At 40.2% G+C, this 18,137-nt stretch overlaps 1 long non-coding RNA gene across 1 annotated transcript; it reads right to left on the reverse strand.

Annotated features, from left to right (window-relative positions):
* Positions 1–1,300: 1,300 nt before the first annotated feature.
* Positions 1,301–17,761, reverse strand: LOC308458849. The gene is made up of 3 exons (XR_013977733.1): positions 17,691–17,761; positions 17,376–17,444; positions 1,301–1,339 (listed from the first exon to the last, which is right to left on the reverse strand). It is a non-coding gene; the product is annotated as an uncharacterized lncRNA (long non-coding RNA).
* Positions 17,762–18,137: the final 376 nt, after the last annotated feature.

Raw genomic sequence — 18,137 nt, forward strand, 5'->3', positions numbered from 1 at the left:
AAAACTGAGCGACTTTATCTGCAAAAAACTTTGCAAAATCATTGCAGGAGATCTGGGGTCCTTTCCAGGCCCCAATGGCAAAGGTGATTCCATTAGATTGCAAACCACCTGAAAGAGTCTCCTGCTGCTGTTTTCTTACTGTTGACTTACTGTTGGCTGTGTTTACTTCCCCCTTGTAACTTTATTTTGCGGTGTGTGAGATTTCCAGTGAGGAAATGATATAGGGGAAAGGCTTTTTCTGTGCCATGGTCTCAATTTGGATGAACCCACAGGTTTTGTGAGAAGATGAATCCCAAGGGCACTATTCAAAGGCATAACTAGGTTCTCATATGTATAAGCAATTTTGCCTAATATTCACATTTTTGTAATGCAATTTCATCTAATATAATGCATATTACACATAGAGAGGGGGTGTTTGTATGCACACTTTATGCTAGCATGTGAATTTTTGTACACATTACTTGGCTGGATAAGTGCATTGCAAAATTCAGGTAAGCGTGAATTTCAAAAAATAGCTTTCTTTAGTCTCTTCTTGATATACTGTGCTGTTTCTGCTTCTTTTTGAATTTTTACTTCTATTATTTTTATTGTACTGCTCTGTTTGACTTACTTCAATGAAAATTTTTAAAAAATACTATGTGTCTGTTCGCCTACTGTATTGTTTCAGAAAGAAAATTAGGGAAGTTCGCCTTTGAATAATGACTGAATCAAATTTCTCCTCCATCACTACTTACAGCTGCTGTCAAGCTGTTCCAACTACTGCTTTTTCATACATTAACAGGCATTTTGAAGGTCTTTATCTTTTTTTCAGAATTACCCCAAGTCCAGTGGCTATGAGCTTCTGTTTCTCATGTATTTTCTAAGGGAAGTCATAGTAAATATGACAGGAGGCAGAGTGAGGAGAGAATGAGCATTTGGAAAGAAATTCAGCAAGGGCAGTACAGCAAGCAGCTTCAACATTTGCATGCAAAAGTGTTGTCACTGTCATTCTGTTTTAATCTAACATGACAGGCTGAAACAAAGTGTTATTATACACTACCTTGGAAGAGAAATGAGAAGCATCACACAGAGGACAGAAAGCAGAAAAATACAAAGTGGATATTGCATCCGTTGCCAACAGGTCTCAACAGAAGTAAATTGCAGTTGTTATTTTGATGGAGGTCCTCTGGCAGATGCGCCAAAGTCTATATTGTGAAGTTCCATTACGCCATTGAGTGGCAGGACTTGGTTATTTGTACTGATGTTCATATGGGGAAAATTTTCCTGGAGAAAACTATGGGGTGGGTGGATGTAGCTTGGCCATAGCCCCTGGGGATAACTGGAGGGGGGCAGCGGTCATCTGAAAGAGAAGCCAAAAGAACTGAAATGAAGCAAGACCGTTTGAAGAATTTAGTCTTTGCTGCTTCCTATGTGAAATCAAATAACCTGATCTTCATCCCTCTGACTAATATGCAGAGCATATCTGACCATTTTGGTTTCTCTCAGTTTCTCATTTTTCCAATCTTAAGTTCTCCACATTTGTAAATTGTTGTTTTTTTAGGTCCTCATGATAATTCATAAGGATTTTGGTGTGCATGAACTTAACTGAATATATGCATGTGTCTGTGCAACTTTGATAATATTCACATTTTTGGAAAGCATTTTTTATTTCTATTTTTACTAATATATGCATTTGACAGGGAGGCTGGGCTCTATATTGGTAGAGCCTAGCTGACACTCCTGCTGGCGTGTTTGCATCATGCTGGCCTCCTCTCCCTCTCTCCTCCCATAAGCAGTGGCAACTGAGCTGTCAGGAGGTCAGGTGAGTGCTGCCACCCCACCATTCCATCTGCTGCAATTGTATGGACAAACCTCAGTTTGAGTTGGACTACTACAATTGTGTGCAGCCAGGGGGGTGTAGTGGTTAGAATGTTAGACTAAGAACTGGTGAACCAGGGCATCAATCTCCACAACTGTGAAATTCATTGGGTAACCTTGAGCTAGTCACCATTTCTCAGCCATTTTTATTTCAGAGATTTGCTGTGAAGATAAAGTGGGAAAGAGGGGAACCACATAATCTACTTTGGAGCAGCACTTTTTTTTAACCATCTCAGAAATGGCTATGATTCTTGCAGATATTTCTCCATGCAATCCTACATACAAAAGTCATCGTGTGGAGAAAATAAATATCCAGTTACCATGTGTGAATTGGTGCTTTTCCTAGCAGAAGTTAAAAGCAGATAATTGAAGGAGTTTGACTTTATTGTCCACTGCTGTCCTATACTCCTCCTGAAGCATATAAACTGAGTCTACTTTTGGGTACAGGGTGACAGAAAAATGCGGGGCTGCTGCTCTGAGCCAGTGAGCCTTTCCTTATGTCATGTGTCCTCATTCATCCACAGTACATGTTTCAAGGTGGCAAACAGTCTCATTCTAATATTAGAAAAATAAAATTGCATTAACTTTGGGCAATCATAAATCTTGAGCTGAACAACTGGATAGAACACTACCAGTTTTCCATAGGTCATTTTTTAACCGAAAAGCAGCGCAGAGGGGAGGAGACAACTGTGGATCCTTCTGGTATGATGTATTCAACCCCTGTGGGTAGAATTAGCAATTTTCAGCCCAGCAGCTCTGCCATTGTGTATACAGAAAATGTGAATGTTCTTCTTCACAGGGCTGTAAACTCCAGCCCCCATGGCAGAAATCTTCCCCTACTTGCTTTTTTTTTTAATGGATATTCTCGTGTTGTATGTGCTGACATCCTGAAGAGTATAATCCATTTCTTAAGGTGCTGATCTGCATGCTTCCAAATTGAATGTGCTTCCTTTTAACTTATGGCAAAGTGCAATTACAGTTTAAAGGGAATATTTATGTACATTAGTTAACAACATCATTGCAACTTAGTACTCACACATCAACACTTAATTAGTATAAGGATAAGTGACATAATTGCTACAAGGCATGTATTCCCTATAATGTGAGGCAATTTCATGCACTATGCACATTTTAAATACTTCCTCTGGATTTCCCCACCACCACCAAACCTGCGTTTTCTTAACTCAATAGGCAAGGTTTATATGCAAAGACACCTTCTCCTATTTTCCATTTCAATTGAATGCAGTGCCATATACTGCGCTGATGTCGCGGAGTATTTGATACTGCTTCACTACACCTTTATACTGACTGGGGAGGTGAGAAAGGTGGTTTGTAGCCTGAAACGAGAGTATGGTATTTACATTGCAACCTTCACAAGTTGCAATATAACAAACCATTCTTGGAAACTTGCAACAGAACTCTCCATAGCATTTCTAACTCTTTTTAAATGGTATTTCCTATTTAACGTAATGCATCCCTTTTGTGTATTTGCAGGCTTTAATCCAGTTTTTCTTAATCCCTGTCCCTTGTATAATTGATTGTGTTTTGAGGGCACTAGATCAAAATCTTCCGTGGATGGTAGAACTTACTCCATTTGTAGAAGACCACAATTTGAAAAAATTCATTGTTTATTATAAATCACATATGTTTCTTCTGCCCTGCCGTGCTCAGTGTTCAAAATGAAGTATTTTTAAAGATTATGGTCCTGTGGAGAGCTAATAGAACAGAAATAAATTGATTTAAGTTTAGTTTATACTAAGTTAGATGGTGCCATTTACGGTTGCCATATGTCCTCTTTTTCCAAGACACATACTCTTCTTTGTGGGTAAAATTGTCATAGTGAGCCATAGTTAAAAGTAAGAAAGGTACCCCTGACCGTTAGGTCCAGTCGCTGATGACTCTGGGGTTGCGTGCTCATCTAGCTCTATAGGCCGAGGGAGCTGGCATTTGTCCACAGATGGCTTCCAGAGCAGCACACGGAAATGCCATTTACCTTCCCGCAGGAGCAGTACCTATTTATCTACTTGCACTTGCTATGCTTTCAAACTGCTAGGTGGGCAGGAGCTGGGACCGAGCAACGGGAGCTCACCCCGTCGCGGGGATTCGAACCGCCGACCTTCTTATCGGCATGCCCAAGAGGCTCAGTGGTTTAGAAAACAGCGCCATTAGTTAAAAGTAGAAGTCGGCAAATGTGTCCTCTTTTTTGCTCTTCAAACTATGGCAACCCCAGCATGGTCTTCACATAGCCATGAATTTGAATGTGGGAAACCCTGGTTGAAAATCTTACTTAATAATGAAGTTCCCTCTGGGTGTTTTGGCCTAGCGTATCTTACGAGTTTTTTGTGAATATAAAAACACCACTCAAAGCTGCTTGGACAAATGTAAGAATAAAAACAGAATACAAAAATAATTCTGTGAATCAGAGTGTTACTTTTGAGAAACCCATGCTAGCTCTTAGTAATCACAGCATCCTTTTCTAAATGTTCACAGACTGACTGTTGAATTATCTGTTCTAGAACTTTTCGTGGTATCGATGTCAAGCTCACGAGTCGGTAGTTACCTGGGTCTTCTTTTTTCACCTTTTTGAATATGGGGAGAACATCTGCCTGCCTCCAGTCTGCAGGGACCTCCCCTGTTCTCCAAGAATTCTCAAAGATCATTCTCCAAGAATTCTCAAAGATCTTTCTCCAAGAATTCTCAAAGATCATTCTCCAAGAATTGTCAAAGCTTGCAGATGTAATCCCAGATCAAAGGCTCTGGGATTACATCTGCAAGCTCATTTAGTACCCTTGGATACAGCTCACCAGGCCCTGAATATTTGACTTCATTCAAAGTAGCTAGATGTTCCCTTACTACCTCTTTCCACATCTTGGGCTGCAGCTCCGCATCATTTATTCTGTTATCACCAGGTTGGGCATCGCTTTTCTTTTGGGAGAAGACTGAGGCAAAGTAGGTGTTGAGTAGTTCCGCCTTCTCTTTGTCAGCCAATAGCATTTCTCCATCTTCTCCACGTAGAGGACCTACCACTTGCTTGTTCTTCCCTTTGCTTTGGACATAGTTGAAGAAAGCTTTTTAAATTTATTTTTAACCTCTTTACAAGCCTGAACTCATTCTGAGCTTTAGCCAGCCTGACCTTTACCCTGCAACTGTTGACTACTTGTGTATCCTCCTCCTTTGTGATTTCCTCTTTCTTCCATTTCTTATACATGGCCTTCTTAACTCTCAGCTCATCTGTAAACTCCTTATGCTGCCACACCGGTTTCCTTAGATGCCTCCCACTATTCCTTCTTGTTGGAATTGTCTGCATTTGGGCTTCAATATTTCTCCTTTTAGAATCTGCCAGGTATTTGGAGTTGAATTGCCATCTTAGTCTAGAAGCAATGCTATATCTTTCTACAATGCACAATCACATACACTTTGCTCCGATCAAAATGAATGAGATTTAAGCATAGATTACTTGTGGCCCATGAACACTTGTGTTCTGCATGCTTGTTTTCACATATTGGCATGTATATTCTGATACAGTGGTACCTCGGGTTACATAAGCTTCAGGTTACATTCGCTTCAGGTTACAGACTCTGCTAACCCAGAAATAGTACCTCGGGTTAAGAACTTTGCTTCAGGATGAGAACACAAATCGTCCTCCGGCAGCGCAGCGGCAGCAGGAGGCCCCATTAGCTAAAGTGGTGCTTCAGGTTAAGAACAGTTTCAGGTTAAGAATGGACCTCCGGAATGAATTAAGTACTTAACCCGAGGTACCACTGTATTGCAAAACTAGCATAAGGAAAAGCCCTCCCACCACCACCTCATGTTAATGGGTGGAAGTGTTAAGATGAGCCACAAGTTTCTCTCTGCTAGCCTCCGCTGGTGAAAAGGAGCGCTATCAATGGAGGGGGCCAAGAGTAGGGCTTTGTATATTTCAAATACAGTTAAAATACACTTGTTTATCATGGAGCTTTAGAAGGGATTGTCTACCTCTGGCTAGCAGAGTTTTGGAGATACATTAAGAGTGAGCTATAGTTTATTTGCTGTTCCTCTATGTGGCAGCTAAAGGATCCAAGTATTGTTCAATGTTACAAACAGAGCACTGGGTACATCTAGTTGGTGGCAGGAGAAACAAATATTCATTGTAATAGATATATAGATCACCAACAGTAGAGTTAATTTAAAAGATCCATTCTGTTGCATTGCGATGAACCTGTGATGGTGGACACATAGCATATGTTATCATTCTGTGAGAACCTGAAGTTTTCTGCAGTTTTGGAAGATTTTTGTTTTCAATTACAGTGTGCCCCAGGTCTGTTTTAGATATGAATCACAACCCTTAAAGCCTGCATTCTTTACACGCAACCATCAGTGATTTAGACTGACTGCACACTTCACAGCTTGTTTCAGATCTTTTTCCAGATTATTTTAAATAAAACAACAAAATTTCAAAGACATCTTTGTCACACATTTCCCTGTATTTTGGAATGGCATCTTCAGCAACTTAAATGCAACGTTTTGTCTTATTTCAGATTTACCGAAAGCTGTAAGAACAAAGAAGTTCCCCCTGTGTGGATACTTCCCATTATCAGTTACTAAACGAGACATTTCCCTTCTTTGATCATCCAGCCTTCATTAATGTCAATGAGTTGTCACTTTCTTTCCCCCCACCCTTTTATCATTTATTGCATTTAATTATGGGCTTCTACTTCTAAATATGTCTACATGAATGTTTATGTAGCTTGTCCCTATCATGCTAATTTAAAGACTATATTAGAAAATGAAACATTGCGCTGGTAAAAACAAGGCTGTTCATTTCTTTGACAAGATAAAAAAATTACTTTGACCTCTGAATACTTTTATGGCAGTCCAGTAAGACATTTTTTAATGGTTTATTAAACTTCCTGCTGTAGAGCTCTTGAAAGCCATGAAATAGGGGCTTCTATTAATCACTGTGTTGACAATGAAAAAATGATTTAGGCACAAAGATTTGCATTGAAATGAATGGGAAACTGTAAAAACACTCCCATTCATTCCAATGGGGCAGGTACAAAGCACATTACTACTGGATTGCGCCTTTGGGATACATCCAAACAGTATCTTAGAGTGGATGAGAGTGTCCATCCACACCCACAGATGCAATTCAACTAATCAGAGCGGTGTTGAGAATTCTGCTGGTACTGGGGGACTTCAACCTCACTGTCTAGGAGACTGGCTCTAATACGGCTCAAGACTTCACGGCTGCCATGACAACCATGGGGCTGTCCCAACATGTCACCCACCCAACACATGTGGCAGACCACACTCTGGACCTTGTTTTCACTGGGCTGGTGATTTAAAAGTGGGTATAGTGACTTCAGTCCCTTGTTGTGTTCAGATCACTTTCAGTTGAGATTTAGGCTTTCAACACCACATCCCCTCTGCAGAGGTGGGGGACCTATTGGTATGGTCCACTCTTGGAGGCCGAAGGATGCAATGGGCTTCCAGACAGCACTGGGGGATTTTCTGGTTGATATGGCACAATCATCCCAAGCACCCTCTCCTGCTTCGCACCCTGATATACTCCGGAGCTTAGAATGAAGAAACAAACTGTGAGGCAGCTCAAACATGATTGGAGGAAAACTCCAGTCGAATGCAATGAAACACTGGTGAGCGCTTACTTTGCTTTCGACATGTATAAGATGTATGGACACTGAGGGAGGGTGACAGCTGTGGGAATGGCTAACCTGTACAGTCCCACAAATGCCCCCACTCATTCTTTCAACACATGGAGGGATTTGTGTGAAATCCCCTTTATGAGTCATCCTTACACGGTTAGTTATGGGAACCTCTTTCATTGCCATATTCTGCGTAAAATGCCCATTGAGCACAGAAGGTTTCTTTTTATATAAAAAGGTAAGGGTAATTTCTGTTGTTGAGTTCATTTTCTGAACAAACAAAACAAAAACCATCTTCCATTTATTTTGGTTATTCTACAAAGTGTACCTACCTGTAACAAGAACGGAGAAACAGCAACAACAGGGAATCATTTTAGTGAATGGAGTTCACTAAAGTAAAAAAATAATTTCCTCATTTTCCACTGCTGCCATGTGATGGTATGCTTCCAGTCTGTAATTTTTGTCACAAGGCTCCACATAAATCATTAGAAACAATGTCTCACTTGTCAAGCTGTTTCTTAAGAAATAAGGCAAGACCATTCACTGCTGGTTATTAGACTATTACACACACAACACACCCCACTACACGGGCGCACAGTAGATTCCTGCTTACTGGATAGAGATATCGCTTTTGCCAGTCTCATCTTCAGACACTAAGCCAAACTCATTCTCTTTTTCTTTGCTTCTTCCACCCCCAGCCTTCCACCCCCTTTATTCAGAGAGACCACAGGTGAAGCAAAAGGAAATTATTACAGCATGATGACTGCTGAAATGATAGAAGGTAAAGAAGATGGATTATCATGCTGCCGACATGATTTGTATGGATTTCCAAAATTTAGCTGTTCATTTAAGGTGACCGCCATCTTAGGACCCACGATATTGCGGCTGCCCTCGTAATAACCTTCATCTACACTCGTGAGCCAAGTGAGCAGAGCACATTTCCTATTACCTGTCAAGCGAGTATGTAGAGTTCTTCTGGCCCTGCAGTAATAGCAGGGCTGCTGGTGAACAGAGTAATAAACACCTACTGAGAGGGATGTAGCGTGAAAAGATCTCATCACCTGCCATTAGCACGCTGATGAATAATGTAGGATTCTGGGTGGCAGATGTCAGGGGTGGGAGGAAGAATCACTTCTGTAAATGCTCTGGTGAACACTTCAGCACAAAGTGAGAGGTGATAGCAACAGATGCATGTGACAAAAATTACACTTGCTACTGATTTTCTTTTTTTAAAAAATGGAACATTTTCTTCACAAATAGCTAGCAGCTCCTTATGCATTTTTTCCCCATTCTTTCAGAACCAAGGGGTGCTGTAAAAGCAAGAAAATAACCCAACTACTGGCTGTGGCTTCTGAGTCTTGCCCGTGAAAGCTTATTCCATGATAAATATGTTAGTCTTATGGCATCTTGAAGACTAGCTTCTGCTGCAAACTACAAACGTAGTTATCCCTCAGCTTGTCAAGAAAGAGGAAGTGTGTGTGTGAGATGTCATCAAGCAAGATGGCTGCCTAATTCTTTTACTCTAACAACCCGTGCACTATCAAACCTCCAATTTAAGTTGAAAACCTTAAAAAATTGTGAAACAAGATCTCCAAAGTTTATGCTCCAGGGAGCCCAATTAACAGCAGAATGGACACAAAAAACATCAGGTGTATCAGGAAATCAACTGCAAACTTCTGAGCAGCAGGACCAAGCATGGCAGCTAAGATAGCAAAGCTCTCTAAGAAAGACAAAGCAATTGCCAGTTACCTTCTCACTTAGCTCACTACCCACCTGGAAAAGCTGAGACAGGATCTCAGGGAAGATTTGGCATTAGAATTAAAAGCAGCTTTGACTCTGATTGAGAAAAGTCTCAACATAACAGAAGCCCATATATCTGAGGCCTCAAAGACTGCAAATGGAGCTCTAAAGTTAGGAATCAGACAGGAGGCGAAAATCAAGAAACTGGCGACCATAACTAGCTTCATATGGAGGAAGCAGGCAATCATTTTTGCCACTTCCGTCTGTAGGTGAGAGGCCTACCAGAATTTATGGAAGGCCAAGATTTACTCTCTTTTATGATCTCCTGGTTTAATCAAGTATTCCCTAATCTTAAACATAAGGCCTCTGATCTAGAGTTTGCATACAAAGCAGGCCAGTGCTTCCAAACTATCAACTGCAGCCCCAGAGACATTATTTTAAGGCTTTCATGCCTTTCTATTAAGCAGGCAATTTTAAAGGAATTTTGTATACTTGACAGTCTAGAATGGGAGGGCCAGAAGATCTCTTATTATGCAAGTTTTGTGTCTGGCAACCTTAAAATGCAGATGTGCCTTTAAGCCATATAGTGTGCAGGAATACTTCAAAACGCTGGAATCTGCTATAGATGGGGCTACCCATCCCATCTCATAGTGCCGCTGGACAGGGCACAGCATGAAGCATCAACACACAAGGAGGCAAGACTATTCCTGAGCATGCTAAAACTGTCTCTACCAAGCAACCCCAAAACCAGCACTAGTAACTCAGACTCATCTGATGATGAGATAGGACTAGGTTGGCAGCAGCAGCAAGATCAACAAAAAAACCTTCTAAAAAGTGCTGCTTTCAGCGTACTGAAACTCACCATGTCCTGGGAGTCGTAAGAAGACACCAGAGCAGTAGTCAACAGAATACCTAGTCTCTTAAATAACAACAGGGAAATAGCGCATGCACACACGCAATTGTGCATTATTAGCTGCAAGCGTAACAAGGAAGCATCAAGACACATGGACTCAAAGTGAATGAAGCAACCAAGCACTGGGAAATTTAAAGAAATGTTAAATTGATTAAGTTTTTTACTTCAACGTCCACTTATATTTACTCTCAAAAAATGAATGGTGATAAAAATTGAGAGGATAGACCACCTCTTCTCAAGACCATTCTCGCAGAACTTTGTAAGTTGTTTGTGTTTTATTGTTGGATTACATCTTTGAATTTCATCCCATTCATGCTATTGCTCTGACCTACCTCATGCCACCTATCAAAACAATAACTAAGTTAAAGAGCTTTGTATAATTTCCTAGCCAACTTACACTAAGCTAGCCCAATGGCTGATATGAAAACTATAGAAATACTCATCATAAATGCCAATGGCCTCAACTCACCGGTGAAACACCAACAAGTCAAGCTAATGCTCAAGCGGGAAAAACCTAAAATAATATGCCTACAGGAAACGCACTCGAAGAAGCAAATGGATAGAATTATTTGTCCCAAAGGCTTTGATGTCAAGATCTAATCTACTGGCTCATCAAAAGGAAGAGGGGAAGCAGTGCTAATTTCCAACAGTCATATTTTTTTCCTCAGGGGAACTTTGGCAGACAAGAGAAAGACCACTATGTATTTGTCAAAGGCCAAAGTAACAGCATCAACTAACTATAGTCTCACTTTACTCTCCGAACAAAGGACAGTTACAATTTCTCCAACTCGCTATGCAAGAACTATCTGGATTCCAGGAAGGCATGGTGCTATTAGGAGGGTATTTAAATCTTGTACAAGACCCCCAACTGGACAGAACAGGTCCCACTGTAACCAACTCACATAAAATGCCCTCAGCACTGGAATCCATACTTCGCGAACACAGCCTAACAGACATACAGAGAGCTCCACCCAAATACAAAGGACTCCCCCTCAAGTCGCTACTCATCATACTTGTGTCTCAATTTTGTCATGACTTTCAAAGAATTGTTGGGTCAGAGATTGGCTGTCTCACTGTTTCCAACCATGCGACCTTACATCTCCAAGAAAAACCCAAGTCATCGCCTGGCTGGATATTTCCTGCAATTCTCCTGCAGAACAAGCTGGCAACAGACCACCTCTATTCTGTATTAAAGAACTACTGTACTTTGATATTAAAACCACAGACAGAATGCTTCTTACAACAGTCTGGGAAGCTATGAAGGCGGTCATCAAGGGAACCTGCATTAGCAAGGTGACAGCAATCAAAAGAAAGACCGCCAAAGAATCAGATCATCTACTACTGGAGATAAGGCAGCTTGAACTAAAGCACAAAAGAGATGGAGGGAAGAAGACTTTAAAGTCCTTGAATGCTAAGAGAGCAGAACTCACAGCCTTGGAAACATCAAAAATCTTGCTTTTCCTCAACCAAAAATATTATGAACATTGTGATAAGAACTCTAAGATGCTTGCTAACCATATCCGGAAAAGAATTAACAATAAGATAGTAAACCAGCTAAGGTATAAGACAGGTATCCTTAAATATGATGATAATGATAAGTGTAATATGTTTAGAGATTTCGATGCCTCTTTATATGCTGATACTATCCCCTCCCTCCCAACAATTACAGAATACTTGGAAAGAATTCCATTACCTAAACTAAATTACACCCACAGGGACTACTTAAACCAACCTATAGAACCTGATGAGGTAGCAGCAGTAATCAAAAAATTGAAGGGCTATAAAGCCCAGGGCTCAGATGGTTACACTGCAAACTTCTATAAGCAATTCAGTGAGATTTTGATCCCAAGATTAACCTCTCTATTTAATGACAATCTTTCAGGTGGTCAAGTACCAACCTCCTGGCAACACTCTAAAATAATAGTTATACCTAAGCCAGGGAAAAATCCCGAGTCAGTAGAATCATCTAGACCAATAATTCTTTTAAATCAAGATGCTAAAATCTTTACAGCAATCTTTACTGCAACGCTCAACACATTTATTTCTTCCTACATTACCACGGATCAAGTTGGGTTCATACCCCAAGGACAGATCTGTGATCCAATTCGCTGGCTACTAAATGCCATTCATCAAGCAAAAGCAAAGGTTTACCACTAGCAGTCATATCACTAGATGTGTGTAACAGTTCCTAGAAGTGTTGTTATCAAAAATGAACATGGAACAATATTTTATGAATTCTATCATGAGACTATATAAGAACTCATATGCTCAGGTTAGGGTGAATGGTATAGACTCCATTGCAAGAGGGACACCCTCTGTCACCCCTCTTGTTTCCCTTATCAATTGAACCACCATCTCCATTAGAAATGCATAAAATAAGCCTTTTTGCAGATGATATAGCAATATTGCTTTCTAACCCAAAAGCTGCAACACCTGTATTAATGAAAGAACCAGATAATTATGGTAAAGTAAGGGACTTCCGGGTTGGCGCGACCGGCTAATGGCGGATTCCCTCCGAGCTCCGGAGGGAATCGGCTTAGCAGGGGGTTGGGTCTTGCCGTGCCGGCGACACGGGGACCCTTAAAAACCACGGGCATAGGAGCCCGTGGACATGGTGACTCGGCGGGCACCGTAAGCGCCCTCCCGACCCATGAAGGAGCCTTTTTAAAGGCTACGGAACAGGTGCCGGGGAGAGGCGTGGTGCTGTGAGTCCTTCGCTTCCCCTGCCGAGCGAAGCCGCATGCCATTTGCCGGACAGCGCTGACTTCTTCCTATCAAATTTGGACTTAAAAGCAAGAACAACAACCCGTGAGTAACTTGAAAATTGGATTATAAATTTGGATTTGGCACGAGCGGGGGAGTTGAAAAAAAAAAAAAAGAGGAAGTCCGTCTCCCCCCTATTGTAAACAGTTCAAAGCAAGGACCTGTCAACTAAGGTTGCGGGAAGAATTGTCGTGATTGGATAAGGATATAAATTTCACAGATTCAAAGGACTAAGTTAATGTGCTGGAGGACTAGAGTTTACTTTGTTTGGATTAAGCACCACCTTTCTCAAGCCCGGGAGTAACCCGTGCAAAGAGCCTGCTGAGGATCTACAGGAACTTTTGACAGCTGTCAAACTAGCTGTCAAAGTTGGAAAAACTGAAAGCTGAAACTCTAACCGGTTATATTGCTACAAAATATTGAAAGCTAAGAAAAACTGATACAAATTAATACAAATAAATTTGACTTTTGGATTGGAAGGGGAAAGAACACTAAGTAATCAGAATCCCTCTAGAGGGGATTCTTGGACATTACAAGAATGGAGCTAAAACAGGGAATACAGGAAATACGTGATGGCCTGAAAAATCTGATCTTTCTCGTGGGAAAGTTGCGTGAGATGAATGAAAAAGGCCATGTTTTGTCTACGAGCTCTTCAAACCCGAAGTTAACTGAAAATATACCCATTGAGTTGGATAGGGGCTCGATGATCAAAACACAGGCAGCTGGACAAGAAAAAGAACCAAAGATTGAGGAGGAAAAGACATCTGCCAAACAGGAGGAGCTGAAAGAAGGGATGGCTGAAACGTCACAGAAGAAAAAAGAGAGCTGGAGACCTACCAAGAAGAATCTTAAACTGACCAAGGCGAAAGTTGGATTATTTGGGATATACAGATTTAAGAAACAGAGCTGGAGCACTACCTTTAAACAAGTAGGCCTCGTTGGAAGAACCATGGCCAGCATTGGGAAAATACTTCATCGATTCTGGGTGTTTAGCATGAGAGACTTTCGAAAAAAACGGCTGAAAGGGACTGAGAGAGATTTGCGAGCCTCGGACATAAGATCACCAGGCTAGAAAGATGGACTAATTGGACTTTGGTTAGGGATTGAAACCGGGGAGAGAAGGGTGGGATCTAGAAGTCCAAAGGGGGTTTGTTTTTCGTTTTTGCAGTGTAACTATAGGTTTTTTATTATTATAAGAATGGGGAATTTGTGGAGGGGAAATAGTGGCAACCTTAGGAAAGGTACCTTTTTTAATTTTATTTTTACATCTCTGTTTCTTCTTTTTATATAGGATTAAGGTATATATTTTAAAAATTGCCAAGGAACAACAACGAATTAAAGCTAAAAACTACTACAAAAAATTATTTTAATTAAACTAAGGTTAAGTGATTTTAATAAACTATGCTTAGGACATTAAGGGAAGAACTTGCCTGAATAAACAACTGGAGTTGGAATACAATAAGGGGAGACGTGGGGAAGTCCTGAAAAGAAGTTATTGAAAATGAGTGTTAAAAGGTGGAAATTTCCTATGTTGTTTCTTTGTGTTTTCTTTTGGTTTTCTTACTTTTTTTCTTTTCTATTTTTTCTTATTTGCTCTGTTATTTGTAATTTTTTGAAAATCCAATAAAGATTATTAAAAAAATAATAATAATTATGGTAAAGTGGCCAGATTCAAAATCAACAAATCCAAATAAAAAATAATGTATATAGGCATTCCTTGACCTGACCAATTAATCATTCAAAGACAGGTTTTAAAACCTGCCACAAGGTAATAAAATATTTGGGAGTGCAGATAACTAAAAATCTATTGGCTCTAAAGAAAGCAAACTTCACGCCAGTATTCTGACAGGTACAACAATGTCTTGAATTTTGGAAAGACCTGCGTTCATCATTGTCAGGACACATAGCTGCGGTAAAGATTGCTATCCTGCTGAAATTTTTGTTTCTCTTTCAAGTGCTGTCAATTATGATTGCACCCAAACAATTTAAAATTTGGCAGTGCTCAATAAACAAGTTTATTCATGAAGGGGGGGGGGGAGCACAACTAGGCTCCAGAATTATATATGGAAGTGTCAGAAATGGCAGGTTTGGAATCCCACATCTCCAAACTTATTACAATGCCTTCCAGCTAAAGCATTTGATGCCACTAATCCTCAGGCAAAAAGGTAAACTATGAGTAGATAAATTTCAGATCCAGTATATAGAGCATATCCCTTTCTACCCTCCTCACTCACTAAAACCCGTACCATTGTGAACCCTTTCCTCCACACCACACTAAATGTATGGAAAACAAAGTTTAAAAAACCTGGCTCCCCTAATTTCTCCCCTTATCCCTCTTCACTTTCACCCATCTTTTAAAGAAGCGGGGGAATACTTAGATTGGAATGGTTGGGAACAGGTGGGCCTTTATAGACTAAACGATTTTTATGCAAAAAGTATCCCCTTACAAAAAGAATTCATTGCAGCCATAAAGGTAAAGGGACCCCTGACAGTTAAGTCCAGCCGCGAACGACTCTGGGGTTGCCGCACTCATCTCACTTTATTGGCCGAGGGAGCCGGCGTACAGCTTCCGGGTCATGTGGCCAGCATGACTAAGCCACTTCTGGCGAACCAGAGCAGCACATGGAAATGACGTTTACCTTCCTGCCGGAGTGGTACCTATTTATCTACTTGCACTTTGATGTGCTTTCGAACTGCTAGGTTGGCAGGAGCAGGGACCAAGCAACGGGAGCTCACCCCGTCACGGGGATATGAACCGTCGACCTTCTGATCGGCAAGCCCTAGGCTCTATGGTTTAGACCACAGTGCCATCCGCATGGTACCACTTCAACCAGCTGTTAGGTTTCCTGTTAAACCCAGACATTTCCACTCAAGCAAACAGGAAACTAGCAGCAATAGAGCACATCTTTGTTAACTTCTCTCCACTCTCTCAGGGCATAGCTTCCTCAATTTTCAAAGGTCTAATAACACTAGAATATGGCAATCTATTGTACACAAAAATGCCATGGGAATGGACCTAGTTGTGCAAATACCAAATGAAAAATGGATGGCTTTTTCTATTGCTGGCATGTAGTGGATCTGAGATTTCTTTTTACTGTGCACTTGCTTGCTTTGATTTAAGCTTTGATTTTATGGCTTGATGGCTGAATAGTGTGTAAAATCGTGCAATTTCAAGAGGAACTATTTTAATTCTACTAAATCTGACTTTGCTACGACCCCAGGGGAAGTGAAGTGTGTGTGTGTGTGTGTGTGCGCGCACGCGTGCACTTTCTTGGAGGTGTGACTTTGAGGAGAGAAGCAATCAATGAGAGTGGTACCTAGGGCACTCTCTCAAAATTCCAAATGTACCCACAGACTGAAAAAGTTTGATGACTACAGCAATGGAGGAAGGATGTGTGGATGTTTGATGTCAAATAAATTATGCTAGATGCTAGGCAGTTTCTACAGGAAGCTTTTGATGTTAAGATAAGTCAATATGATTTAATGTTTGAGAAAAATGCAGAAATACCTACTGAATGAACTTAACTACAGGAACAAGACATTTATTTAGTATCAGTGGTTGTTTTTGCTAGGCATTCTGCAGAACACACAAGCAGTGCAGCTCCTGTAATCTGCATTATCTACCGCAACAATGTGATGGAAGGAAGATGTTGGGGACTGACAATGAAGTACAAAATGGCAATGAAGTAGTAGCTATGATTAGGCTTGAGTAGAGACAGAGTAGACCAAAGAAAAGCTTGAACCAGGGGAGAAAGGCAGCCTGGTGAATAGAGAACAGGTGGGAGCAGCTTGATGTAAACAGAAATGGTTGAAAGACGTGTAGGAATGCAAAGGATCAGAAAGTGAGATAGACAGTACAGGGAGATAATGAAGAATTTATAGTGTGGGATCCAAAAAGTGAAGAGCACTAAGAAGGAGGACTAGAACCCTGATAACTGATAGGCAGAGTAGGAATGTGATGAAATGGGTAATATAATCTAGATTTAAGATGATAATCCCTGAAAATATTGAAATGTTCCTTATAATAAAAAAGTAGCGTCACAGCTTATTATAAGAATCACATACAAATTGTACAAAGTGGTTCAGGTTGCAGAAGGGAACCATTGTTAGGCTTTAGCATTTTATTTTCAATATAATAATTAGCACCAATTTCTCTCCTTTCCCTCCCTCTAACATGAATGATAAATATATCTGTTGAATAAATATAATTTACCTGCAGAAACTAGTACTGTGAGTGCATTCAATGTGAAGAAAGTTTGGGTAAGAAGGAGCATTTGCCATGTATTTTTGTGCCCTGGTATTATTTCTACCAGCGTCTAAGGCTAAAAAGGGCCACCTATTTCTGTGGAGATGTATCTAAAAAAATCTCTCAAGCTGCCTATAATAATCTCCATTATGTATAATGACCATTTTGATAATAGTCTTTAGAAGAGGTAATGGCCCTGCTGAATGGTTATTACCTGTCTGTTCATGCTGGAAGCAAGATACCAAAGCCAGAGGGGACAGTCAAATGGTCCTTGTGGTGTAGTCTGAAGGAATAAGAAATATTTAACAGAATGTAAGAAACAGACAAGAAAGCGCCTTTTGCTATAAAAAGGGGAAAACCTGCTTATACTAGGACACAGTGAGACAGCCTGAATTTAATAAAACACTAAAGATAGAAAATAATTAAGGCAAAGCAAATGGTTCTGTGCAAACAATGTCTGTGTCTAAGTCACAAAAGAGTCACATGAAAGAAGTCTGAATATATTTTGGCATTATTAATAATTACATACCTTGTTATATGTGCAGAATTAGTTCTTTGCCAAAAGCTGTCTTCCAATTTCACGTGTGATTACAACTCGATATGTATGTAATAAATATGTACAAATAATTAGATAAAATACAATATGTTACACTACAACAAATATAGTACAATGTGAGAAATAAAGTAAAACTATGAAACCCATTAAAATGTTTCAAAATCACACATACCTTACGCAACAAGTTTTTCCTTTGCTATCCACATTATCCTCTTCAGCAGTTTTTCTTCCTCATACTTCCTATTTGCATTTAAATCAATAAATGTATGTTCAGCTGTATTTAAGGGATTAGCCATTAATCCTCCATAACATATGAATATAAATGGTGTCCATATAAATAAAAAAAACTTAGACGTTTTGTAAGACCATTTGAAATGTTGATGAGTAAGTTCTTCCACAACGGCAATGTCCAGAATTTTT

This window comes from Podarcis pityusensis (assembly GCF_964106645.2).
Source record: "Podarcis pityusensis genome assembly, chromosome: 11".
Taxonomy (NCBI): Eukaryota; Metazoa; Chordata; class Lepidosauria; order Squamata; family Lacertidae; genus Podarcis; species Podarcis pityusensis.